The following is a 14931-nucleotide window of genomic DNA, read 5'->3' as shown; positions in this document are numbered from 1 at the left end:
TCCTTGTAGTTCATGCTAGTTGGTTTAATTGGTGGAAGATCATATGTTCAGATCCTATATGCATATTAATACCCCTCTGATTATGAACATGTTTATGCTTTGTGAGTAGTTATGTTTGTTCCTGAGGACATGGGAGAAGTTGTAGTTTCCATTATTCAGAAGCACGAAAAATACTCTTCATTCCGAAGTGGTCTTAGTTGTCCGATATCTTGTACTTCTTGGAGTGGTCTCATCAGTCGAATCTTCGTGTGGTCAAAAGGGGAAAGGGGTATGGTCTCACTAAAGGGAATTTTGAATAAGCTCAGAAGAGAAGAGAGGTAAAAGATCTTTTTGAAAGGGAAAGTTGTAGAGAAAAATCTTTGCTATGGGCTTGCCAGTTTCTAGGGTCACGTGCTACAGTCAACATGTGCTCTGATACCTTCTTGTAGCGACCCGACCCGAATGGATCAAGTCTCTGTGCTTAAGTGTCATCCCTGGATCGGTATGCTGCACACACAGTACTCGAGGATTTATAACAGAGGTAAATCACATGTATAAGTAACGTAAATACTATTACCTCAATCCAAAATAGCGGAAGTAACAAGGTTGTGGATTTCCATCAACACCAACGGCAAAGTTGAGTGTAGAAATTGTAACCCTAACGTTTCACTTACTCGTCGTAAGAAATCCTGCAACATGAGACGTTGCAGCCACAAAGGGTCAGTACTGGCAAATTCACACCATAGAGAATGATGAATAAAGGCTATCACTACATGCATATTTGGCTGGTGGAAAAGCTCTATGGTTATAAGGTTTTTGCGAAAAGCCAAATTTTCCCTACTGCAAAGGAATAAATTTTTATTTAACTATCATGGTGGTTGTTGAACATTGAGAATGGTGGACAGCATTCTCAATCCCGATTAAGCATCATCATTAAAACCCAACAATATTCATTTAAGGTAACGTGATGAGATCAACAGGATAATCCAAGAACTAGATACTCAAGATGTCCATAACCGGGGACACGGCTAATCATGATTAGTTTATACACTCTGCAGAGGTTTGCGCACTTTTCCCCACAAGACTCAATCACCTCCGTTTGGTTTCTCGCACTACATGGTGTTTGAGAAGACGGATGACCGAGACATAGTCTTTCAGAAGCGCTAGCACCTTACGATCGGGTAGACCGTACCACCTACATCCCCTACATCTGCTAGTCTACCACTGTAAGAGTTCGCATGACTTAGTCAACTATGCTAGAGCCCATAATAGCTTGTGGCTGCACACGGAAGTTTCTAGTATGAATAGTCTCATGATCCCTTTGAGCCTGGGTGGCGGTCCAAAAGAAAGCAGGCAAGTCCTGGAATACCCAGGTGCCTCCATCCACCCAGATATGTGTTTAAGTTGCCACCTTAGATAAACCATTAATTAACAATCTCACATCTGTCATGGATTTCACTCACCCAATCCACGTCTACTAGCATAGCATGGCAATATAAGCATAACGTCATAGTAACTCCCAAGGGTTTGATAATAAACAGGTGATAGGTTCCTACCTCATCAACTACTTCCCAACCCACAAGTTAATGACGTCCTAACCATGCAATGTTTGAGGATTGAAACTAATGCATAAAAATTGGGTGATAAAGAGTATGATCAAAGTGTGAACTTGCCTGCAATGTAGATGAAGATGATTCGCACTCAAAACTCTTGATAGTTCTACTCGTCACACTCCGGTCAATCTATCGTAAGCAAGCAATAGTAACCATACATAAGCAATCACTCAAAAGATCAGAAAGATCGAAGAAGTCGATTCAGAAAACTTCAAAACCAAGCAAATAACTATTGAAACGTAAAACATTTTCTAACAGTACCAAAATTATGTGAATTTGGCCTTATCAGAAAGTTTAGGTCAAGAGCTTCGATTTGCAAAAAGAATCAACTCAAACGGAGCTACGAAACTCAAGTTATGATCAAACAAAGTTTGAATTCAAATCTTATCTAATTCAAATTTTAAACTTTTCAAAAACATGTTTGAGTTGGATTACTGGATAGAGGAGATCGTAACGAAGACGTGAGCGTTGGTTTCGTTGGATTTGGACAAACGGTGTAAAAGTTATGACCGTTTGAAGAACTGGGACTATTCGGTAAAAACTTTAATTACGAAGAGGTCCCTATCCTAAATAAAACAGGAAAAAGAAAAACTTAACCGACGAACGTCCTCTATAGAAACATAAGTGACGAATTCGTCCACTACAAAGGCCTAAACAGAAAACGTTCGCTATTTAGAGCATACCGATCGGGGGGTTTTTTTTTAAAAGAAAAACCTAATAAAAAAACAAAAAAACCGGGTGGTGGTTTTACCGGTTCGGGCGGCTCGGCGGTTTTATGAGAAAAACTAGCGGCGCAGATTGGATCAGCTCCGGCGAGCGGGGCGTGCGGCGTCGGTGGCCTACGGCGAGGGCGGAGTGGACGGGGAGGGGCGGCGCTGGGCGGCGGGTGCGGTGGTGGTGACGGCGGTGGTCGTCTGAGGCGACAGAGGCGGCCTCGGGCGGAGCTCGGCGGATCTCGCCGGCGGCGAGAGATGCGGCGCGAGGCGCGGCTGCGAGCAGTGGGGAGGAGAGGAATGGGGCCCGGGGCCTCGTTATTTAAGGGGGGGGGGAGGAGCTGGCGTGGAGGAGGGGTCAGGCGAGGAGGACGTGGAGTTCGACCGGACTCCGGCGGCGGCGCTCCCGTGCGGGAGTCGGAGACGAGCAGGGCGCGCTGGGCTGGGCCGCGGCCTTGGGCCTGGGAGCTGGGCCGGCCCAGTTGGCGGGAAGGTTTTTTTTATAAACATTTTTTTCAAAGAACTAAAATAATAAAAACAAAATAACTAAAAATATTATATAGGCATATAATATATCAAAATTTTCAGAAAAAGAATATCTACAACATGAACATTTTTGTAAAATCAAATAAAATCCACACAAATTCAGATAAATCAAAGAGTGCTACTGGTCTATTAAAATCCAACAAAAAATCATTTTTAAAAATACCAAAATTATTTCAAATTTATTTCTCTCCAATTTTCTGTTGTAGGGAATCATGTTACCCTAATTTCCATATATTTTATTTTTGGAGAAAATAATTTGAATAAAACTCAAATAACTCCAAATTGAAAATAAATTCAAAAGACTTTGAATTTGATCCTTTGAAACTCCCAACTCATATTTCATATAATTTGAAGAAGTCATTTTATCTTCTTTCGTGAAAATCATAGAGTTGCATAAAGTTTTAGAATTGGAAATATTCTCAAATGAAATTCAAATATTTTCAACACCCCTTGTCATTTAATAAATGGAAGAATTCATGTCATCTTCTCTCCAGGGTTTCGTGATGAAAAAGTGTTTGAATTCACGGAGAGCATAAAGGCAAAAATGAAAGTTTGGGAAAGTCCTTTTATTCCCTCTCATTTAACGTTCAAAAAGTTTCGAATTTCACTCACTTTCAGTCAATCAATCAAACAGTCAATCAAATCTATCTGTTTATTATAACATTCCAAAATTTAGAATTTTGGGATGTTACAAACCTACCACCCTTAAAATGAATCTCGTCCTCGAGATTCGGAGAGGCTTGCAAGAAAAAGGTTAGGGTTTGGGGGTCTCCTCAAAATCCATCGATCATCACAGGGGTCTGGGATGCTACCACCCTTAAAAGCATGGTTACTGTTCCATCAAAACTCATATACTCCATCTTTATTCTTGACAGTGTCGGTCTTCTCAAATCTTGGGAATTCCCTCTCTGGGCTCTTCAGATAGTGGTATAACCTTTACCGCAATTCTTCCGTCCTTTCCTCTTGGTAAGGTTATTCCGAGATTGGGTCTTCTTAGGTGACGGGTCTGGCGCCATTACTAAACAACTATCGATATCTCATGGTGGTCAACCATTTATGGTTTGTCCTGCAGGAAATGAGTCTGGTTGATCCTCACCGTATAACCTACGGTTCGCAAAGCTGCCTTGTACACGGAAAAAAATACCTATACCATTCTAAGGTTTAAACAAGGTTTTGATCGTTGTCTCTCTACTATAGGTAAGTCACTCAGATTTACCATCCCACATAGCAAGGCGGATAATAAGAGTAAGTCGGTATGGTGATCAATCCATCCCGCACCCAAATCATTACCCTGTATATGCTTTAGTGAATCTCGCATTCTAACACTCGGTCATCCTCACAAGCATTGCCGAATTTCTCTTGTCGACGAACTAAGTTCGGATAATTCCATGGATTCTGCAAGCCAAACAAACATCTATCGTTCCTTCACAACTCTCAGGTTTTGCGTTACTCCTATAAAATTGTCTGCCGATAAAACGTCGTATCTTCCTCCAGGGTTTTTCCTTCAGCAAGAATGTGCTTGCTTTTTGGCAGGTCCTGGGGCCTGTGGGTTATGGCCCATCTCATCACTTGTAAACCTTGAACTTATCCTCTGGGCAACTTATCGTTATTCCAACATCCAACTTCCAGCTTCCTAGCATACTTAGAATCCATCCAATTGTATTGTCTTCCTTCCTTCTATTGGCATCTAAACTAGGACATGATTACTCAGACTCATCATGGAATTTCCCTTGATCCATATTTCCAACATCATACCTCCTTTATATCCAATAGTAATTTATCTCTTCATCCTCGTGGGATATCCCTCATACCGAGATAAAAACTTATACTTATGAAGTCCATATTCCACATCATTATCCTTTCCAGCGCCCTTACATGGGAATATTGGCCATCTCTGCATGGCACTTCTTCAACTGGGAAACGTGAAACACATCATGGACTCCTGACAGTCCTTCGGGTGACTCCAACTTGTTGGCCACTTCTCCTATACGCTCCAAAACTCGGTATGGTCCTACAAATCTTGGGGCTAACTGTCCCTTAACTCCAAATCGTTTAATTCCTCGCAGAGGGAACACATGAAGATATGCTCCGTCATAGACTACCTCCTTGCATTTTTAACTCTGCATAACTCTTCTGTCTGGACTGAGCTACCTTCAATCTACCTTGAATCAACTTAACATTCTCTTCTGACTCCTTGATCACATTTGGTACAACAACTGACGGTCACCAACTTCATCCCACATACTCTTGGGGCATCACACATATCGAGACAAAACTCGTATTCATTTTGTCCGAAATCCACTCAGTGGAGTATCCTTATCTTTTCCAGGGGTCAACGGTTCTTACAGGGTACTACCACCCTTAAAATGCACGAATCTTCCATAGACCATATTTCTCATATCCTCAGAATGGCCAAAATTCTTCTTCATAGAGTAACAACTCATAAAATCCATATCAGTACCAACGATGCTAACTTTATTCATTCTCAAGTTATTACAATCTCTCGCTTTTCCATTACATGTCTCAACTCAACACCTCAATATAAACGAAAATGCTCTCACTTCTACTACTCCATTTCTTTTGTTGCAAACTCAACTATCTAGCACAAGTTTCCTTCTCCTTGGGGCATTCTATGGCAAAGTGCCCTGCTCTATTACAACGATAACATATTACTTCTGACAAGTCTCGAGGTTTGCTTTTTGGGCAATTGTTGAGGTAGTGCCCTGACTCCTTGCACCTGTAACAGGTGATATGACTCAGGTCCTTCCTGGGCTCCAATCGGTTTCTCTTCCTGGACTTTTCCAGTTCAATCAGGGCTTCTATTTCCTATGGGTCATACTCTACTTCCTCCATCGGGAATTCTACTAGATCCCCATTCAAACAATTTTGGGAGATGTGTCCTTCTTCTCCACATGAATAGCAAGACTTAGTGCAGGGTTTACTCGGGTCCTCTTTAGGTGTGTCCTCCACATTTTCCTTCATCACGGGTTCTTCTAAAATTTCCATAAGGGCTCCTTTCTTTAATTCTTTCGTCTGTTGTACGGTTCTTCATACCATCGGGTAAATGTGACACTGAGCAGGATAGTGGGTAGTCCCTTCACACAAGAAACAAGTAATCTGCCTAATTGGGCATTCTTCAACTGGGTGACTTCCTTCACAATTAGGGCATTCATCCTTGTGTTCTTTATGGGTGTGTCCTATTTCTCCACAAATCTTGTATGCACAAGGTTTCCTCATATCCTTTCCATAAGGCTTCAACTTCTGGGACACAAGCCGAGACTTTGGCAAAGTCAACTTAAATTCTTTCCAAGTGGTTACTCCTTGCCATCCATTGATGGTTTGGTACATCCTCCACCAAGTAGCAGCACCTCTTTCAAAGCACTGAAGAGCATGCTGGGTCATATCCTTTCCGACTATAGGGTTATTCTTCATGTGATCCTCCATGTTCTGAATCTATTGGTCTGTCTCCAATTGACTCATCGGTCTAGAAAATATAAGCTCATCTTCATTCATCCTCTATTGGGTCCATGGGTTTGGGGTGAGATAAGAGAGATAGAGAGGGATACACACAATACAAACAAAAGTTTTGAAAAGATAGATTTTATTTGTAGCCATCGGGAAAAACATCAAACAAATGACAGCTCACAAACGTCGCATCTAACGTAGGTATATAACAGGGGTTTGGTCTTCTAAAGGTCAATAAATCTTCAATGTCTCCAAACTCTTCAAACCTTGTTCATGCCTCCAATGGCTTCTTCCGATCATGCTTGTCTTCTCAAGTTCTTTTGCCAGATCATCTCTGTTGACGTGAAATCTCTCGTGACATCCTTTAATATTCTGGAGTTGTATTTCAAACTTCTAGGTTTCAACATCCTTGGCATGAACCATGGTCTAGTTCCTGACGAATCTCCGATTTCTTGAGGTTTTGCTCCTCCAGCTTGGCTACTTTCGCTTCTTGGAGCTAAGTTCTTCACGAAATGCTCCTTGTCAAAATACGGCTTCTTGTAGCTCCATCTTAACTTCTTGATGTACTACTCCAGATCCTGGTGATACACCGGCTAAGGTTAAAACTTCATCTTACTAATTGGTGCTCCATCAGCCTTCTTCCATCAAATCCATTCTGAAGAAATGCATCCTTAACTCAGCACGGTGACAATAGCATCAGCGGGCGATGACATCATGGATAACCGTGTTTCTGCTCTTGTCATTCCCATGAGCTATCATTCCATAGTTGATATATCCTACCTTAGGGTTTTCTTTGACAAAACTTCGAGTTCTCATGCTCCTTGTTTCAGTCTTTCTTCGATACACCTTGATCTCGGGTATTGACAACTTCCATAGTCTGCCAAGTTCCATAAGGGTAGCCTTCCTAGGTCATACAAATCTGGGAATTCTTCAGAGCCCTCAAAATCTCCTAGTCTTCGGTCTTCAACCATTGTAGTTTCCATTATTCAGATGCACGAAAAATACTCTTCATTCCGAAGTGGTCTTAGTTGTCCGATATCTTGTACTTCTTGGAGTGGTCTCATCAGTCGAATCTTCGTGTGGTCAAAAGGGGAAAGGGGTATGGTCTCACTAAAGGGAATTTTGAATAAGCTCAGAAGAGAAGAGAGGTAAAAGATCTTTTTGAAAGGGAAAGTTGTAGAGAAAAATCTTTGCTATGGGCTTGCCAGTTTCTAGGGTCACGTTCTACAGTCAACATGTGCTCTGATACCATCTTGTAGCGACCCGACCCGAATGGATCAAGTCTCTGTGCTTAAGTGTCATCCCTGGATCGGTATGCTGACACACAGTACTCGAGGATTTATAACAGAGGTAAATCACATGTATAAGTAACGTAAATACTATTACCTCAATCCAAAATAGCGGAAGTAACAAGGTTGTGGATTCCCATCAACACCAACTGCAAAGTTGAGTGTAGAAATCGTAACCCTAACGTTTCACTTACTCCTCGTAAGAAATCCTGCAACATGAGACGTTGCAGCCACAAAGGGTCAGTACATTGAATGTACTGGCAAATTCACACCATAGAGAATGATTAATAAAGGCTATCACTACATGCATATTTGGCTGGTGGAAAAGCTCTATGGTTATAAGGTTTTTGCGAAAAGCCAATTTTTCCCTACTGCAAAGGAATAAATTTTTATTTAACTATCATGGTGGTTGTTGAACATTGAGAATGGTTGACAGCATTCTCAATCCCGATTAAGAATCATCATTAAAACACAACAATATTCATTTAAGGTAACGTGATGAGATCAATAGGATAATCCAAGAACTAGATACTCAAGATGTCCATAACCGGGGACACGGCTAATCATGATTAGTTTATACACTCTGCAGAGGTTTGCGCACTTTTCCCCACAAGACTCAATCACCTCCGTTTGGTTTTTCGCACTACATGGTGTTTGAGAAGACGGATGACCGAGACATAGTCTTTCAGAAGCGCTAGCACCTTACGATCGGGTAGACCGTACCACCTACATCCCCTACATCTGCTAGTCTACCACTGTAAGAGTTCGCACGACTTAGTCAACTATGCTAGAGCCCATAATAGCTTGTGGCTGCACACGGAAGTTTCTAGTATGAATAGTCTCATGATCCCTTTGAGCCTGGGTGGCGGTCCAAAAGAAAGCAGGCAAGTCCTGGAATACCCAGGTGCCTCAATCCACCCAGATATGTGTTTAAGTTGCCACCTTAGATAAACCATTAATTAACAATCTCACATCTGTCATGGATTTCACTCACCCAATCCATGTCTACTAGCATAGCATGGCAATATAAGCATAACGTAATAGTAACTCCCAAGGGTTTGATAATAAATAGGTGATAGGTTCCTACCTCATCAACTACTTCCCAACCCACAAGTTAATGACGTCCTAACCATGCAATGTTTGAGGATTGAAACTAATGCATAAAAATTGGGTGATAAAGAGTATGATCAAAGTGAACTTGCCTGCAATGTAGATGAAGATGATTCGCACTCAAAACTCTTGATAGTTCTACTCGTCACACTCCGGTCAATCTATCGTAAGCAAGCAATAGTAACCATACATAAGCAATCACTCAAAAGATCAGAAAGATCGAAGAAGTCGATTCGGAAAACTTAAAAACCAAGCAAATAACTATTGCAACATAAAACATTTTCTAACAGTACCAAAATTATGTGAATTTGGCCTTATCAAAAAGTTTAGATCAAGAGCTTCGATTTGCAAAAAGAATCAACTCAAACGGAGCTACGAAACTCAAGTTATGATCAAACGAAGTTTGAATTCAAATCTGATCTAATTCAAATTTTAAACTTTTCAAAAACATGTTTGAGTTGGATTACTGGATAGAGGAGATCGTAACGAAGACGTGAGCATTGGTTTCGTTGGATTTGGACAAACGGTGTAAAAGTTATGACCGTTTGAAGAACAGGGACTATTCGGTAAAAACTTTAATTATGAAGAGGTCCCTATCCTAAATAAAACAGGAAAAAGAAAAAATTAACCGACGAACATCTGCTATAGAAACATAAGTGACGAATTCGTCCACTACAAAGGCCTAAACAGAAAATGTTCCCTATTTAGAGCATACCGATCGGGTTTTTTTTTTGAAGAAAAACCTAATCTAAAAAAACAAAAAAATCGGGTGGTGGTTTTACCGGTTCGGGTGGCTCGGCGGTTTTATGAGAAAAACCGGCGGCGCTGATCGGATTGGCTCCGGCGAGCGGGGCGTGCGGCGTCAGTGGCGGCGGAAGCAGCGGCAGTAGTGAGGGGCGTCGCGGGCGGCGCGAGGCGGCAGTGCGGCGGCGGAGGCGAGCAGCATGCGGTGGCGCGGCAAGGCAGCGGCGCAGCAGCTGCGAGCGGCGGCGGCGGCGGTTGACCACGGCGGCGGCGGCTGCGGGAGGAGGCGGCGGCGTGACCAAGAGGGAAACGGGGCCCGGGGCGGCGGCTTTATAGTAGGGGAGGGGAGGAGGTGGCCTTGGAGGAGGGGTAAGGCGGCGGAGGACTCCGTGGAGGCCACGGCGCGGCGGCGTGCTGGCTCGGGAGTCCCTCCCGAGCTCGGGGACGACGAGGTGGTGGGCTGGGCCGCGGCCTGGCCTGGGAGCTGGGCCGGCCCAGTTGGCAGGAAGGTTTTTTTTTATAAACATTTTTTTCACAGAACTAAAATAATAAAAACAAAATAACTAAAAATATTATATAGGCATATAATATATCAAAATTTTCAGAAAAAGAATATCTACAACATGAACATTTTTGTAAAATCAAATAAAATCCACACAAATTCAGATAAATCAAAGAGTGCTACTGGTCTATTAAAATCCAACAAAAAATCATTTTTAAAAATACCAAAATTATTTCAAATTTATTTCTCTCCAATTTTCTGTTGTAGGATCATGTTACCCTAATTTCCTTATATTTTATTTTTGGAGAAAATAATTTGAATAAAACTCAAATAACTCCAAATTGAAAATAAATTCAAAAGACTTTGAATTTGATCCTTTGAAACTCCCAACTCATATTTCATATAATTTGAAGAAGTCATTTTATGTTCTCTCGTGAAAATCATTGAGTTGCATAAAGTTTCAGAATTGGAAATATTCTCAAATGAAATTCAAATATTTTCAACACCCCTTGTCATTTAATAAATGGAAGAAGTCATGTCATCTTCTCTCTAGGGTTTCGTGATGAAAAAGTATTTGAATTCACGGAGAGCATAAAGGCAAATATGAAAGTTTGGGAAAGTCCTTTTTTTCCCTCTCATTTAACGTTCAAAAAGTTTCGAATTTCACTCACTTTCAGTCAATCAATCAAACGGTCAATCAAATCTATCTGTTTATTATAACATTCCAAAATTTAGAATTTTGGGATGTTACACTTGAATCCAGGCTTTTGCTCGAATAAGTGCAGTTAAAGCTCCGGCTCTGGCAGCTGCTTTCTTCAACTCGGCAATGCGGGCTAGTAACATGGCCAACTTCTCAAGAGTTTCTTTAATCAAAGTGGGAGCCGGTTTGTTATAAGCTGTCGTGCAAATAGCACGCTGAGATCCAGAGTAGAGCTGTTCAATCAATGTGTATGCCGCTTTGAGTTTCCTCCGCATATATGTGCCAAGATGAGCGATCCGGGTACCTGTCAAAGATTTTATCAACATTTTGGTCAGTTATGAGGTTCATCAACTTATGCAACACACATAAAGCAGGTACTTACCAAAGATAGCAGAGGTCATAGCATTGATTTGGTGTTTCAAACTGGCTAGTTCATCTGCCACTGGCTTCAGGGCTGCCTCGGCATCTACAACTCTTTTGGTTAAACCGGATTTCTCGGTTTCCCAGTCAGCATGATCTTTGTTGAAAGATTCTTTCAACTTTTCCATCACGGCCAGGGCCTGGGTCAGCTCCTCTTTGGCTTTTTCAGCCTCGGCTTGTTGTGACTTCACATTATCTTGCAAGTCAGAATTTCGGGCATCTTTGCTTCTCAGTTCAGCCTGCCACGTTGAAGGTATGTTAAACAAACAGCATATATATGTGCTAAGTACAAAGCATATAACAAAGTTATGCACTTCATACTTGGGGGCTAATGCCTATTTGCTCTCAAGTACTACACTTTATACAAGTCTCCAGAACAATGCAAGCATTATCCTTGACACTTGGGGGCTAATGTGCGTCTGTTCTAAAACGGATGTGTGGATTAAAAAACCGGATTAACTTGCCAAGTTAAACCGGCCTTTGGGGGCTATGCTGCAGAAAGTTATCTAATTATTTCAAGATGAGTCTTATCTATTATCAGAGACCTTCCATTGCAAGGATCAATGATGAGATGCTTAAAGTGTTACAAAGACCCGGTTTATGATTAACAATCATAAAACGGCCCTTGGGGGCTACTTGGGATAGTATTTCAGCTATAAATCAATAAACAAAGGGAGAGGAATTTACCTCATATCGCTCTTTCATCAAGTTCACCAAACCGGCTTCATAATCCCGGTTTGAGTGCAGACGGTTCAAGAATCCAGAATGGAGCTCATCAGCATTAAGATGAGCATAGCTTGATAAATTGCTGCTCCATTTACCTTTCTCCCTGGCAGCTTGCTCTTCTTTGGCACTATGTTGAGCCAAAATGACGGGATGGCCAGGAGAGCTGTGGCCCATTCCAGTAATAATTACGTCATCACCTTGGCCTTCATGGTTTTTGGTTGATGATATTGGAATTTCAGCATCTTTCACCGGACTAGCCCGGTTTGGTTCTGCCGGTTCAACATCAGGCGCGGTAGGATCAGCATCTGCTGGTTCATCAGTATTTTGGCCTTCAAGGGGCGGGTTATCAGAAGCAGCTTCATGATGAGGGCTTTCCGGTTCACGAGTTTGTTCCGGTTCACCTCTTGGTTCTTCTTCTTCGGTGACCGGATCGTCGAGCGGATTGGTGGTCCGAGCTTTCTTACTGGGTCTGGCTTTGGCCCTGCAAACAGAATAAAAAAGGATTAACATCCTATTTAAAGGATTTATGGCGCATTGAAAGGAAAGGTTTTTACAACTTACCCGGCCACAGTTTTCAAAGGGGGGAGTTGAGTTGCTGTCGATTCACCAGAAGATGAAGGAGGTGTCACCTGATAATTTGAATCGGATGGATTAAGAGGCTGTCTGAAATAACCTGCCTTGGGGTAAGAATGGTCAGAAGTAGGAGAGACCTCAGACCGGCACTTCCGAACCGGAGTATTAGGTAAACCGGCTGAAGTGACCTGTTGGCCACTGTGCCGGGTTGTCCGGCGAGCTTCATGTTGCTGAGTCTTCAAAATAAATGTCAGATCCAAGTGAGCAAGAGGATGAGAAAAGCTTACTTTCCGTACTGCTTGGCGAGTTTTTTGTGTTGGCATAGAGTCTGAACCGGAGGAAAGGGTAATTACCTCTACATCATCAGCTTGACTAGCTTATGCGCCCTCCTGAGGAACATCATTGTTAATGAGATGCATGAAAAGAGAGCCAAGTGAGTCAAGTTCTACCTCAACTTCTGGATCATCAGTATCATCATCAAGCTCCATATTAATCCGGTCAGCCGTTTTCCATTTTGATGTCCGTTTTACGGCTTTGGTCTTTGGGCGGGATGGCTTGACCGCTTTGTCTCCAGTCGGCTTTGCCGCTTTCTCTACGGTTTTCCATTTCCAGAAGGGGTCATCTCCCTATATACAAAGAAGAAGGATTACAGGTTGCATAAGCTAAAAATATTAGAGATGAGGGGGAAATATAATGCTTACAGCAGGCAGTTTGTTCTTGACATAGAAGGGACTCAGACTGGTTTGACTACAGATCAATTCCGATTCGTTCAGAATCTTCTTTACACCTTCAGTGATTTCTTCCTCAGATAATTGGATGTTGCAATGGCGTTGAGGGTCGTCAACCTCACCGGTATATTCACACATTAAACCGGGACGCCGGCTTAGCGGCAAGATACTCCAGGATATCCAACAGCGCACAAAGTCCACGCCTGTTAAACCGTTCTCCATAAAGGCCCGGAGTTTGGCGAGTTGAGGAGCGTATTTTGCCCTTTTTGAAGAGCTCAGGCATTGTGGCATTGGGTGGGTGTTGGATAGTCTGTGATCATGAAAGCCGGGGAGGGGATTTTCATCTTCAGGCGAAGTGTCTCTACAATAAAACCAAGTTTGGTTCCATTCCTTTGGGTGGCTATGATGTTTGGCATGAGGAAATTCAACTTCTTTCCGCTTTTGAATCGAGACACCACCAAGTTCTGTGTTCGGTCCATTTACAAACTCTGTGCACCGGTTTAAGTGGAAGAAATACCGGAACAGTTCTGCAGTTGGTTCTTCTTGTAAATATACTTCACAGAAGACCTGGAAGTTGCATAAGTTGGAGACCGAGTTGGGACCAATATCTTGCGGATGAAGTTGGAAGCTGGCAAGCACATCTCGGTAAAACTTTGACCCTGGCGGTTTGAAGCCACGGCCTATGTGATCAACAAAGACCACCACCTTGCCGTGCCTTGGGGTCGGAGGATTTTCTGTTCCGGGAACTCGCCATTTGATTTTAGTTTTCTTAGGTAGGGAGCCGATGGTGACCATCTCATTCAACTGAGTCTCAGTAACCCGGGAACGAGCCCAGTTGCAGGCAGTGAATTGTTTGGCCATTGTGAAACAAACAAGCTGAAAATGAAAGGCCGGTTTATAAATCACGCATGATTATATGTACGATACAATGGAGTAAGAGACATACTGATAGAGGACATGGCATAAACCAGAGATCAATGCAATAATGCATAAAAGGTCATGCCACGACAGGGGTACTCAGACACTGTTAAACCGGAATATAATTATGGAGACAAAAGGCTCTTCCGATATATCAGAGGGCTAATGGTACAGATTGATTATGCAAAGTTAAACCGCCTATAATGGTGTGAGGAGAAACAGATTTCACAGAGATGTATAAAACTTTCGGATCTAAGGTAAGACAGAAAAGCAAAATATTTCGACCTAAAAAGGGTAAGACCCGAAATAGTTTATGAAGGATTGCAGCGGTTTTTGTATAAGGATTTGTGAGGGTAACAGAAGATTCATCACGGCAAGAGATATGATAAGTACGAAGCGTTCATCTACGGGCCAAAGGAAGAACAGCGCTATAAGCTCTGACAAACCTCAAGAACAGCGAGGAAACCCTAATGGATCTAGGAAAGAAGGGGGAAAGGACTTACTGCGACCACGGAAGCAGCGGAAAGGGCGCTGTGGAACTCTAGTGCGAACAGGTTGATGCAGCGGCCGATGATGAAGCAGAGGCGAGGTTCGAAGATGACGGCGGCGCTCAAGTGCGGGGTCGTCGAGAGGAAGAAGAAGAGATGAATGGGTAGCGGAAAGAAAAGAAAGGGGTCCTCTGCCCCTATTTATAAGGTGAAGCGGTAAAACGGCAAGTGCGGGAATCGAGGAACCCAAAAAATGGATAAGTTAATAAAGGTGTCGCCTCGGTGACTGAATACACATTAAATGAAGGTAATCTCCGACATCGACAGATGGATGACGTCAAGGCGGATTATCATAATTTGGAAGTATCACGTCACGGCGGTTTACAAGATCAAGGTGAAGATATGAGAGAAGATTTT

Source organism: Triticum urartu, chromosome 2 (genome assembly GCF_003073215.2).
Source record: "Triticum urartu cultivar G1812 chromosome 2, Tu2.1, whole genome shotgun sequence".
Lineage (NCBI taxonomy): Eukaryota > Viridiplantae > Streptophyta > Magnoliopsida > Poales > Poaceae > Triticum > Triticum urartu.
This window is presented reverse-complemented; position numbering follows the sequence as displayed.